The sequence below is a fragment of the Mytilus galloprovincialis genome, chromosome 12, assembly GCF_965363235.1.
Source record: "Mytilus galloprovincialis chromosome 12, xbMytGall1.hap1.1, whole genome shotgun sequence".
Taxonomy (NCBI): domain Eukaryota; kingdom Metazoa; phylum Mollusca; class Bivalvia; order Mytilida; family Mytilidae; genus Mytilus; species Mytilus galloprovincialis.
Genome location: NC_134849.1, coordinates 78,834,639 through 78,846,526, shown reverse-complemented (window position 1 = coordinate 78,846,526; position 11,888 = coordinate 78,834,639). Strand labels below are relative to the sequence as shown.

Below are 11,888 nucleotides of genomic sequence, written 5' to 3'. Positions count from 1 at the left end.
GTTTTAAGCCAGGGTTTCAGTGGTTGTCTTAAGTCTCATCCTAATAAAAAGCATATCTAAAAAAAATTGTGTTAATAGCAGCTCTTTGATTGGATTAGACTCTGGTTAATTAAGTAGATCATGACATTGTTTAGACAACTGTTTATTGTTGAGGACTGTATGTTAGCACCTTAATGCCTTTCATATGTTTTTGTTGTTGTGTAGCTGTCTGATTGATTTATACCTCATTTCGCATTATATTAATAAATTGAAATAGAAAGGTTCTGTTAAATATATTTGATATGCCATATTGAATGCCTTACAGTTATTTACAACTGTTTCCTTCTTATTTCAAAACAAATTTTGACAAACAGCAAACATATCTGGCGTATACACTAAATTTAGTCCTGGTATCTATGATGAGTTTTTTTATACCATTAGAAAATTTCAAAGTTTGGCTTCACAATAATATAAAAGTTCTTGTTATTTCAAATATTTATATAAAATTCAGTTTAAAACATGCATTATTCATTTTTAGACTATAAACAATAATTTGAATTTGAATTGTCATGATTGTATTATATTCTGAAAGTACTTGTGTTTGAAAAAATATACACAATATTTAATTCCATGTGTTTGAGATTTCTTGAATACATCACTCCCATATCATGTCTTTGTTTAAGAGTTCTCTCCTGCATGTATCTGCTGTAATTGCTATTTGTACCCACGGCTTCCTTCATACATTTGCACTTATCCTTCTAAGATGTTGCTTGAATGATAAAATCCTGTAATACATTATCAGCCATCAGACTCTTGGAATACAGTTGCTGTAATTAAAAAAAAAAAATAACCATAAAATATTGGCTTACCAATCAAGCAAAAATGATAACATAAATTTGATAAGTAATGATTTACCAAACTTACATATATATATATATATATATATATATACATAAATATCGTGTGAACAACTGGAGTGGAGAAATAATAGTTGTTGTTTTTGCTACATGTATTTATCATGGTTGTTTTTTTCGCTTTTATGTAAATCAGGCCCTTAATTTTCTCTTTGGAATTGTTTTACATCTGTCATTCCAGGACATAGCTTGCTTGATGCTGTATTGGTTTTGCTCATTGTTGAAAGCTGTACATACATGTAAAGTGATCTTTAGTTGCTAACATTCAGTCATTTTGACCTGATGAATAGTTGTCTCATTGGCAATGATACTACATATTTTCCTTTTTTTTTTTTAAATAATGAAAACTAACTCTATTCATGCATGTGTACTACACATTACCTGTGTATATAATATGTATGGCATTTGGACCTAAATGGCGACCAATTTAACCAGATACTCCGCAGGGTGCAGCTTTATACGACTGCAGAGGTCGAACCCTGAAGGTTGAGGCAAGTATGGACACAACATTCAAGCTGAATACAGCTCTGAATTTGGATTGTGATTAAATAGTTGACACATCATAGGTTTCTGACACAGAATAAATGTGGTCTAATGAACTTAATTCTTTTGCTTTTGAGCAATTTACTATGCTGTTGAATATTAATCCTCTCCAAAAAAAAATATTTGAAGAAATTTTCTTTTTAAATTCTGAAATCTAAAATGAGAAAAAAAAAATTGACCCCCACCCCAATTTTATTTCCACGTCCCCCTTTCTCTTATTCCAAAAATGATCTCAATTCAAAATTCTAATGGAGTTTGCAACAATAACTACTTATTTAAATACATCATAAAATATTAAAATATAAAATGTCATACAGTCATTGTTAGAATTACAAATGTAATAGTAACTTCTAAAAAAATAAATGGGGAATGTGTCCAAAAGGACACAGATGATGTCATATAACGTTATAAAGGGACATAACTCAACAACTGTAAAAGTGAAGATGCCAAAAATTGAACTTAAACTGAGTTTAGAGGTAATAAGCATTATATACACATTTCATTAAATTTAGTTGAGACAAACTTAAGTTAAGAGAACAGAAACTAAAAAATTCTTCAATTTTTCCACTTGTAAAGGGGCATAACCCTAGAATGGTAATCAGAGTGCTTGTAATCACTGAATGGTGAAGATTGCTTTAATTTATCAGTTGGTAGTTAAATGAATATTGCATTGTATATTGTACATTTTATATAGCCGACAACGTGATACCAATATAAGAACGCAAACATTTTGGGGTCGTATAAAAACGGGGACCAAATTAAAAAAAACTTAATACAGGGTTTGATTCAGCATATTAAAGAACCCCAAGAATTCAAGAATAAAACCCCATTGAAATTGGTCTAGAAATAAGCAACTTGTACAAAGTATTAGAGAAGTATTGTTTTTGGCCCCTAATTCATAAACAGTGTGTGCCATAACCATTGATAACCCCCCAAAATCAATCCCAACCTTTTTTTTTGGTATGGAACCTTCAAGTCCTTGTGGTACAATTTCAGAAAGATCCATACACTTATACACAAGTAATTGTCTGGAACCTAGGAAAATACTTATTTTGACCCCTTTTGGGCTCCTTGTTCCTAAACTGTTGGGACCATAACCCCAAAATCAATTCCAATCTTCCTTGTGTGGGTTCAAACCTTGTATTTAAATTTCATAGAGATAGAGATCCATTTACTTATACTAAAGTTATTGTACGGAAACTATGTCCAGTGGCAAATATTTTATGTATTCAAAACAAGAACAACTTGTCAATTCATAATATATACATTGTATAGGCCAGTCTGACTAGGTAGGTTTGTAATATTATAAATGCTGATTATTTGAACTTCTGAGTGTGTGTGAATGAAGCAGGAGGGGGTCAGGGTAAGGATGCCTTGAAGCATACTTGACATTGGAAAGAGAGAAAAATAAGCAAGTGTACATGTACAATTATACTTGAGAACAGAGTGCATCAAATTATTTATATTTACTGAAATTCTGCAGATGAACATACTTTGATATCAGCTCTTTTTGCAGGACATTCACACCTATATGTACAGTACATGTTCACCAGTGGTTTTAATACTCTACTTTCCATTCTTTTGGTATCAAGCTAAAATTGTATAAAATCTAAATTATTTAATCAAGAAGTCCATGAAGTCCAGACAAAAACTAGATGTAGTATGAACATATTGAACTGATGCTCACTAATTTATACCTTTACAGAACTATATGTACTTTTACTTTTGAGTGAATGCAAAGAACATGTAAGCAAACAACAGAAAGAAGATCAACAGCTTAGCTAATAAATATATGTACAGTATGAACTTTCTGGTTTTAATTTATCTATTCTTCTGTATACAGTTAAAAAATCATTCTAGGCATTAATTATTGTCAGATGTTTATTAGATCTTGTTTTGCTGTTTTAAGTTAATAGGCAAAAATGTTAAAATACAACATTTTGATATAGGAAAGACTAAACTCGTGAACATTAGAGCTGGTAGAAGTTTCTACAATTTTGATATTATTTGTCTCACTGGTAGTACACTACACTGTAAAAATCTTTTTGAGAAAAGAGCAGCTGCGATTTTTTTAATTTGAATTTAATGCACTACGGAAGAACTGTATTCTCGGGCCTGTTGTCATTTGTGTTATAATCCGTACTTCAGGCAATTAACAAAAGAACAACTTTTCAATGTACATGTATCTTGCCAATGTGTGAATAAATTTACTGTCAAAAAACACGTCTTGTGTGTGTTTTTGTTAGATGCATTTCTTTTTTGTTTATTGTATAGATCTGGTGAGTTAAGCCCTTTTCACATCAATATACATGTACCAGGTTAGGTGGGTTTGGCACCACAAACTGCTAGCTATATAGTCTAGCCCCCATCACATCCTTCAATTAGTATGTGCCTGTCCCATGTCAGAAGCCTGTAATTCAGTTTGAATTGTTTTACAAATTTTTCGTTTTCATTTAGGGTCTTTTTATATACCAGACTACTGTAAATTCAGAAATTATTTTGAGGTTTTTATTAGCATGATTATTGCTAAAAATGGGACAGAGTTTAGTTGTAAACTGTTAACACAATAATTTAAACTCGCATTTTGAAATATTTTTTATGAATTTAACAGGATTTTTCTCAAAATCCTAAAAATTAAACTTGCATAAATCAGAGGCGGATTTAGGTGGGGGCCAGGGCCCCCCTTTTCTGGGAAAAATTTGGTTGATTATATAGGGAATCACTGAATCATGACCGGAGCGGGCCCCCTCTTAGGCAGTCAGTGGGCCCTCACTTATGAAAATTTCTGGATCTGCCACTGAAAATGGCAATGGTGGCAATAATAAATGCACACAATATTTCAGAATTTACAGCATATATGGTATAATGTATGGGCTTTGCTCATGGTTAAAGGATGCATGGCGACCTATAGTTGTTAACTTTGATGTCATTTGATCTCTGATGGAGAGTTGTTTTTTCTCATTAGTGTAAACAATTATTTTTTTTAAATAATTAGGTTATTTAAACATTACAATATAAGACACTTTTATTAGTATTAGGATTGGAAAACAAGTGAATTTTCACTTTTACAATTTCCTCTCTTTTCTTATTGGCAATCATACTACATTTTCTTATTTTTATATTTACATTACCTTTCATCTTCTTGAGCGGTCCACTTCCTCAGTACAACAAGGGGGTCCTAATAAAAGCATGATTTTGAGTTGGCTAAAAAACCTATAAAATATATTATGATACAATTAACAGGTTTCTTTGCAATTATCTGGCAAATCACTAAAAAAATTAAGCATATAAGAGTAGTTAAATAAATGTATTTTCCAATAAATCTTAGGTCCGAGACCACAATCATTTCATAGTGCATTTCTTTTAGAACATTAATGAAAATAAAAAAAATCCCACCTGCGCTTTCTCAAAGAAACTTTTACAGTGTGTTGTACTACTTTTGGGACAAATTATATCAAAATTATAGAAAACTTCATCGGCTCTAACTTAAAATATGGACAATTTTATGTTTAGGGCGTCTTGAAATCTTTTGACAGCTTTGACCTGGACCAAATCACTACTTTCATTGACTTTCCTTTAAAATTCTGGACCCAAATTTTTTTACAGTGTAATTTCACCCCCCTACTTGCAATTTGAGGCATTAAACATTGTTAAACATGGAGAAATAAATTTGGAAGGGGTATAAAAATTAATGGCAAGTAACCCACTGTCAACACTAGGGACTGAACAACGAAAATCAAGGGACGACAATTGTGGTCTCGGACCTAATACATACATTTCCCCAGTTGACAAGGCAAAACTAAGGAGGGAACCGCAATATTGAATTGATTGGATCAACAAAGGTTCGATTTACTACAATGTTGTCATTAATAGAACAACACCATCTCCAATTCACTGTTTTACAGTGATTTTATCCAAATTTGAATCGAAGAGGCAACTTATTAACCTCCAATTTGTAAGTTTTCATTTGTATGAAGTCATATTTAGCCATGATGTCTTTGCGCGAAAATCATTCATGAAGTTTCACAGATTTTTTTTGTATGTCAATTTATACATTTTTTCAAACTCCATCGTATTATATCTTTTTGTTATGAATTAGAATCGGAATACCAGTACTGTAGTTGAAGAGTTGTCACCGTCAATTGTGGATTTGACAGTTGCAAATGCAGTTTTACTGGTGACAGTCACATTTTTTTTAAAAATCTGGGTAGATAAGTTTTCATTTTTTAAAGTAGGGCAAGTTGGCAGACCTTTATAACATATATATAAAATTTTTAAAATCCCACCTGCGCTTTCTCAATGAAATTTTTACAGTGTGCTGTACTACTTTTGGGACAAATTATATCAAAATTATAGAAAACTTCATCGGCTCTAACTCAAAATATGGACAATTTTACATATAGGGCGTCTTGAAATCTTTTGACAGCTTCCGAGGTGCTAATTTTTAACCTTTTTCAGCTGGATCAAACTCTACTTTCCTAAAAAAAATTAGGGACCAAAATTTTTTTACACTGTAATTTCACCCCCTTTCTTGCAATTTGAGGCATTAAACATGGAGAAATAAATTTGGAAGGGGTATAAAAATTAATGGCAAGTAACCCACTGTCAACACTAGGGACTATATTCGTGAATAACGAAAATCAAGGGACGACAATTGCGGTCTCGGACCTTATGCATCTTTATTGACAACATACCATGTATACAGTAAAAAAAAGAATATGAACTCGTGATACACACAGAAACGTAAACAAAAGAAATGAGCAGTGCCTTTTCCTATCATAAAAAAGTGCCCTGCCCTCCACTGGCACCCTGCCCCTTTTGATTTCTAACTGGAGCACTGTATATTGATGTTGTATTCATTTAGATTTTTCCCAAGTAAGGTGAGTTGCCACTGTCATGACTGTTGGCAGGAGTACTGTATAATTAGGGATTGAAGTATGAGCATAAAAGCATAAAAGATTTATTTAAAGTCAGTTATACATATAACAATACAACATAATTAAGCTCTGTAGAGCTTTTATCCGACATATAAGCTGTCGGATAAAAGCTGAAGTTCAAATTATGGCATAGTAGCCCACATCTTATATTTTTTACACAATTTATATAGTTCTATGAAAGAAAAGCAGAAGTTTCAGAAGCCCACTCCAAATTTTAGGGGCAAATGGGCCCCTGCTAATTTCAAACCTGGATATTTAACTGGATTTGATCCAAAGTTGCACATAAAGTGGGGTGAGTTGGTAAGGTAGTTCCCACTTGGATTTTCAAGGGTTTAGGGGGGGGGGGGCTATGATGAAAATGTTATCCTGCATTGTCGTTACTCTTTTTTTGGGGGGGGGTCCTGGCTTTTAGATTTTTACTCAAAACTCGTCCTCGATATTTCACTTTCATCCAACCCCCAACCACCCCCTTTTCTCCCATACAATTCAAATGGTAGATGAATGAGACTGAGCTCCCTTAAGGTTTATGTACCCTTCTGTAGCCATTTTTGTACGAATTTTTCAAACCTTAATTGTATCAAAACTAGAGATATAATAAATAATAGAGATAGGCCATTTAGTACATGTTCCAAGGGGAAACTTGATGCAAAGCATTATTTTTTAGTGTTTCATTGCATTTGTATGATTTGATAGACATGATAGAAAAAAAGGACTTTGTGGCAAATAAATCAAGATTTTTATAGAAAATCCACAGCCTTTTTAATACAGAGATTTTTGTTATAAAATTTGAAACATAAATTACTCACTTGATTTTCTATGATATGCTAGTGTTTATTTTTTACAAAAAGTTCTAAGTAACCTGTAAATTACAAAACACCTCGTACTGAGTCACTAAAGTCGAGAGCACCCTAAAAGGTGTACTTGATTTTGGTCATATTCATACTTGTCTTAACCAATAACTACATTTATAAACTTGTTTTAAGGAAATCAATGCTAGCACTGCATGCAATAATCCTTTAATCAGTCATCAAATTGCCAAATATGAGAGTACAAGGATAAAGGCTGTGGATTTTCTATAAAAATCTTGATTTATTTGCCACAAAGTCCTCTTTTTCTATTAAATGTAATGGAACAGTAAAAAATAATGCTTTGCATCAAGTTTCCCCTTGGAATATGTACAAAATGGCCTATCTCTATTATTCATAATATCTGTAGTTTTGATACAATTGAAGTTTGAAAAGTTCGTACAAAAATGGCTACAGAAGGGTACACAAACCTTAAAAAGAGTGGAGCAATTTAAAAAACAGGCCGTGTTGTTAAAAAAGTGGGGCGTTTGGCGTTTTACCAGTGGGGCGAACTGACTTGCTTCCGTTTTTGTCAATTTTAGACTGGTTTTCGGGGTTTACATGCATGACGTGGATAAAGTGACTATATATTTTTTCATGAAAGTATAAAACTAGTCTAACATCGTCCTAAAAATGTGCATGATTATATTTACCTTTCATTGGACAAGTACAAAAAAGTTATCCGGATACACTTTTGTTGCGATGACTTTTTAAAATGTATGTTTTGTTCCCCGGTTTCTTCCAGTTAATCGGTAATGTAACCCATTTCAGTATATCTGTTTACAATAGCTTTTTGAACCATCTGTTTGAAAAACCAAAGTTCTTTGTATCAACAGTTACTGTCTGACCATTTCAAACATCAGCAGACGAGCGTCCTTTCGCGTCATATTATACAAAAACGACCACGGTGAAATGATTTCCGGTTTTCCGTATTCGAGGATCCAAGCTTTCGTACGTTTACGTATAATATCATATCATTTATGTGAGAGTTAACTAAGTCTGGAATCGAGAATGGGGAATTAAATAAGGACAAAAAAAAAACAAAAAAAAACAACAAAGTTAGTTAAAAAGCAAAAATATAGAATAAAGGATCATTATTCTCAGAGCATATAAAATCATAGTGTCTCTGGAAGAATCATGAGAATAAAGAAAAACTAAATAAAGGATATTCAATCAATTATCTATTATTTATAACTCATTCACATTTTGTTCCATTCATAATTAAATAACTGTGCTGAGGGGGGCATGATGGTGAAGTTTGGAAAATTGAAAAACGAGAATTACTCTAAATCAGAGAATAATTAAATGTAACTGTTAGACAGTTAGAGTGTAATAAATAAAATAACATGTACATATATTTTACAAAATGAGGTCACAGAAAACACAGATTTTTGTTATTACTAATAAGAGTCTGCAATTTGAGTGTCACTGTCAGTGGCGGTTCCAGAGGGTGGGGCAAAGGGGGGGGGCGTAGAGGGGCACACGCCCCCTTTGCTTGGACATTTTTTTTTTTGTAAACTGATTAATCAGACAAGACTTCAAGACAAGACTTCGAGAACTTTGCCATTTCCCATGTATTTTTTTTCATGCGACAATTCTTTACCTTAAATGATGTTTTTTGCTGGTATTTACTGATTATGTTAAAGTCGTGTGATTCGTTATAGTGGAGTTGACCAGTTCGCCGTAAAAACGTCACTCAGTCATTTTGAAATTCAAATTACAGTAACACATGGATAGACTGAGGATGACAATCATGACATCTTCAAAGCGACACAGGATTGAGCAAGAATGTATTGACTTCTATTTCACAATTCCACGAGACAGAAACGGTTATACTTTATTACACTTTCATAAAAAAAAAAGCAATATTATTTACCTACGAAAACATGTGTTACCCAAAACGCCTCGGCCTATTTTAACTAGAAATAACATAGCTGAATGATGATCCTCAGTCAACATAAGCTCTAGATACGAACCATTTGTTTGAGAAGGCAGTCTGAGATATTTGAAAGAAAAAATCTGACTTTTTAAAAACAAAAATTATGGCCGTATCTGGATTGAAAACAATAATCTTGTCCACTTTTTTGCTTTAAGAAACGAAAATTTCGAAGAGAATCATTTAGCATTAAATAAACATGATGCATAAAAAACTGGGCATATTTTTTTGGGGCGGGGTTTTGCATGTGTGACTGGAATGTCAACTTGTTTCGCCGAACTGATATATTTAATACCTTTTTTCAAGACCATACTGCAAGCAGCTGCTCAGTGGCCGGGTTGTGGCCTAACCTTTATGTCTCCATTTGTCGATCGTCATTAATAAACTCGTTGTCATTTTAGACTTATTCGTAGCCTTTGGTTAATTTGGAACCCCTCACTTCCCTTAATTTTGTTGGTTGAAACATTTGGATAAAAATTGCTTGTTTGTCTTTCTTAAATCGTGTCGGTCGTGTTGTAAATTTCATCGAATAGCCCGGCGTATATCTGGTTTACAACAAGAAATCTGTGAGGTTATTCTAACTTAACATACAACAAACGAGAGTTTTCCATGTCTATTTTTTACTGACAATTCCCACATGTAATTATATATCAGTACATAGCTTTGGTTCCATACTATCATTTTATGAAAGACAATTAATAGGGAGAATACAGCATAAAAATTTAAAATGTCCAACCCTTACACTTTACACCAACTTTAAAATATACATGCCCAAATAGGGAACCATTAAAAATATGCATTTTACACTTATTTTATGTTTTTTAGCCCCAAAAAGTCCCATTTTTCTTCAAAAAATCTTTAAAAAACTTCGCTCCACCCCCCTTTCTAAAATTCTGGATCCGCCCCTGCCTGTGACCGTGTCCAACAGTTGTCAGTGAATTAGAAATTTTACTATAAATCTGACACAAGTTCAGTTAAGAATCTGTGACAATTTGGATTTTCCTTGTAATAATCTTAGGAAATGTCCTATAAATATAAAAAAAGAAGATGTGGTATGATTGCCAATGAGACAACTATCCACAAGAGACCAAAATGACACAGAAATTAACAACTATAGGTCACCGTACGGCTTTCAACAATGAGCAAAGCCCATACCGCATAGACAGCTAGAAGTTTCAAATTCCTACTGCCTCATTCGCCTCCTTCATTTAAAATTACATCATAGACGGATCCAAAAGGGGGGAGGGGGCTAAATGTTGGACTTGATCTGTTTGTCCAAGGTTCAATATATTTTGTTTTATAATTCTCAACTCATGAACTATGCAAACATTTTTAACACTATCTTCTCATTATATTCAACAAAAAGCTCACCAGTTCTTATCTTCACATGTTTGTCAAAATGACCAATAAAATCAAAATTTTACTTACTAAATTTGCCGTGAAATATTCTAAAACATAAGTTGCCAAATATTGAAGTTCCTAACTGTTTATAATTCACAGTACCTGAATTCACTCATGTATCCCCCCCCCCTTTTTGAGAAATAAAATTGATTGATTATATAAGGAATCACTGAAGCATTACTGGAGCGGCCCCCTCTTAGGCAGCCAATGGGCCCCCACTTATGAAAATTTCTAGATCAGCCACTGCTTATGAAAATTGCTGGATCCGTCACTGGCACAATTTTAGTTTTATGTCATCGTAAGGGGGTCTCATTGGGGGGTTCCGATCCCGGATCCCGCTTACTGTTTTGTAAGATTCCCGTATCCCGCTTACACTATGTACGTAAGCAATTCTCATTTTTTTGTCATTTCCCGGGTCCCGCAAGACCTCATTTCCCGTTTTCACGACACAATAATTTGACTTTCACGTGTCACGCTTACAAAAAATCGGCAATCCCGCGTCACGCTTAGACCCCAATGAGACCCACTCGTAAGTCCAACGGGTTACTGTTGTTTTTACCCTTCAATCTTTTGACTTTTCTCAATTTATTGGATTTATGGCTGTAATTAACTACTACTTTAATTGGTATCCAGTACCGTACGGAACGAAGTATGTAGACTTAGTGTTTGTCGTGATTTAAACACGATAGTAGTGTTTCTTTCCCCTAAACATCACGAGCCGCATTGAACAGGATAGATAACCTCAGACCTCAAACAGTTACACTCTGAAACATTTTCAAGTACTTTCTATATGCTCATGTGTATTTTCTTGTTAGCATAGTTTTGTACTTGGACAGATAATCAGAATGATCAACAATCATGTATTGGCAATGTTTATTGGTCACGTTTGTTTGACTGAACAACCAAACCAGGTAATTTTTAATTTTGATAGCCTCACATGTCATGCATGTACAATGTTAATGTATACATTCAGTCATTTTTATAACACAAGGGTTACAAATAAGAAAATCCTAAATAAGATATATATGCAAATCTATAATCAAGTGCCATAACTTACTGTATGAAGCACCTGTTTGTTCTGAGACTACTATAACACATATATATATATATATATATATATATATATATATATATATGTGTGTAACTGTTATAGTATTCTCAGATTTGGTTTAAGAATTATAAGGATTAAAGACATTTTTCAAACTCACAAACATTACCAACGGACTTTATTCAGTTAGTGAGTTAATCGCCCTGGTTTATACATCACTATATATAACCTCTAGAAAAAATGTTAAATCCTAAAATCATTGAGATATTTAATACTGATAAAGCT

At 33.2% G+C, this 11,888-nt stretch overlaps 1 long non-coding RNA gene across 2 annotated transcripts; it reads right to left on the bottom strand.

Moving 5' to 3' along the window:
- Positions 1–392: 392 nt before the first annotated feature.
- LOC143054943 (uncharacterized) lies at positions 393–8,113 on the bottom strand. 2 transcript variants are annotated; one of them, XR_012971889.1, is made up of 4 exons: positions 7,872–8,113; positions 4,568–4,649; positions 2,907–3,028; positions 393–806 (listed from the first exon to the last, which is right to left on the bottom strand). It is a non-coding gene; the product is annotated as an uncharacterized LOC143054943 (long non-coding RNA). The 2 variants fall into 2 exon arrangements; XR_012971888.1 differs by having other exon boundaries at positions 397–806; positions 2,930–3,028; positions 7,872–8,112.
- Between the last annotated feature and the right edge of the window lie 3,775 nt (positions 8,114–11,888).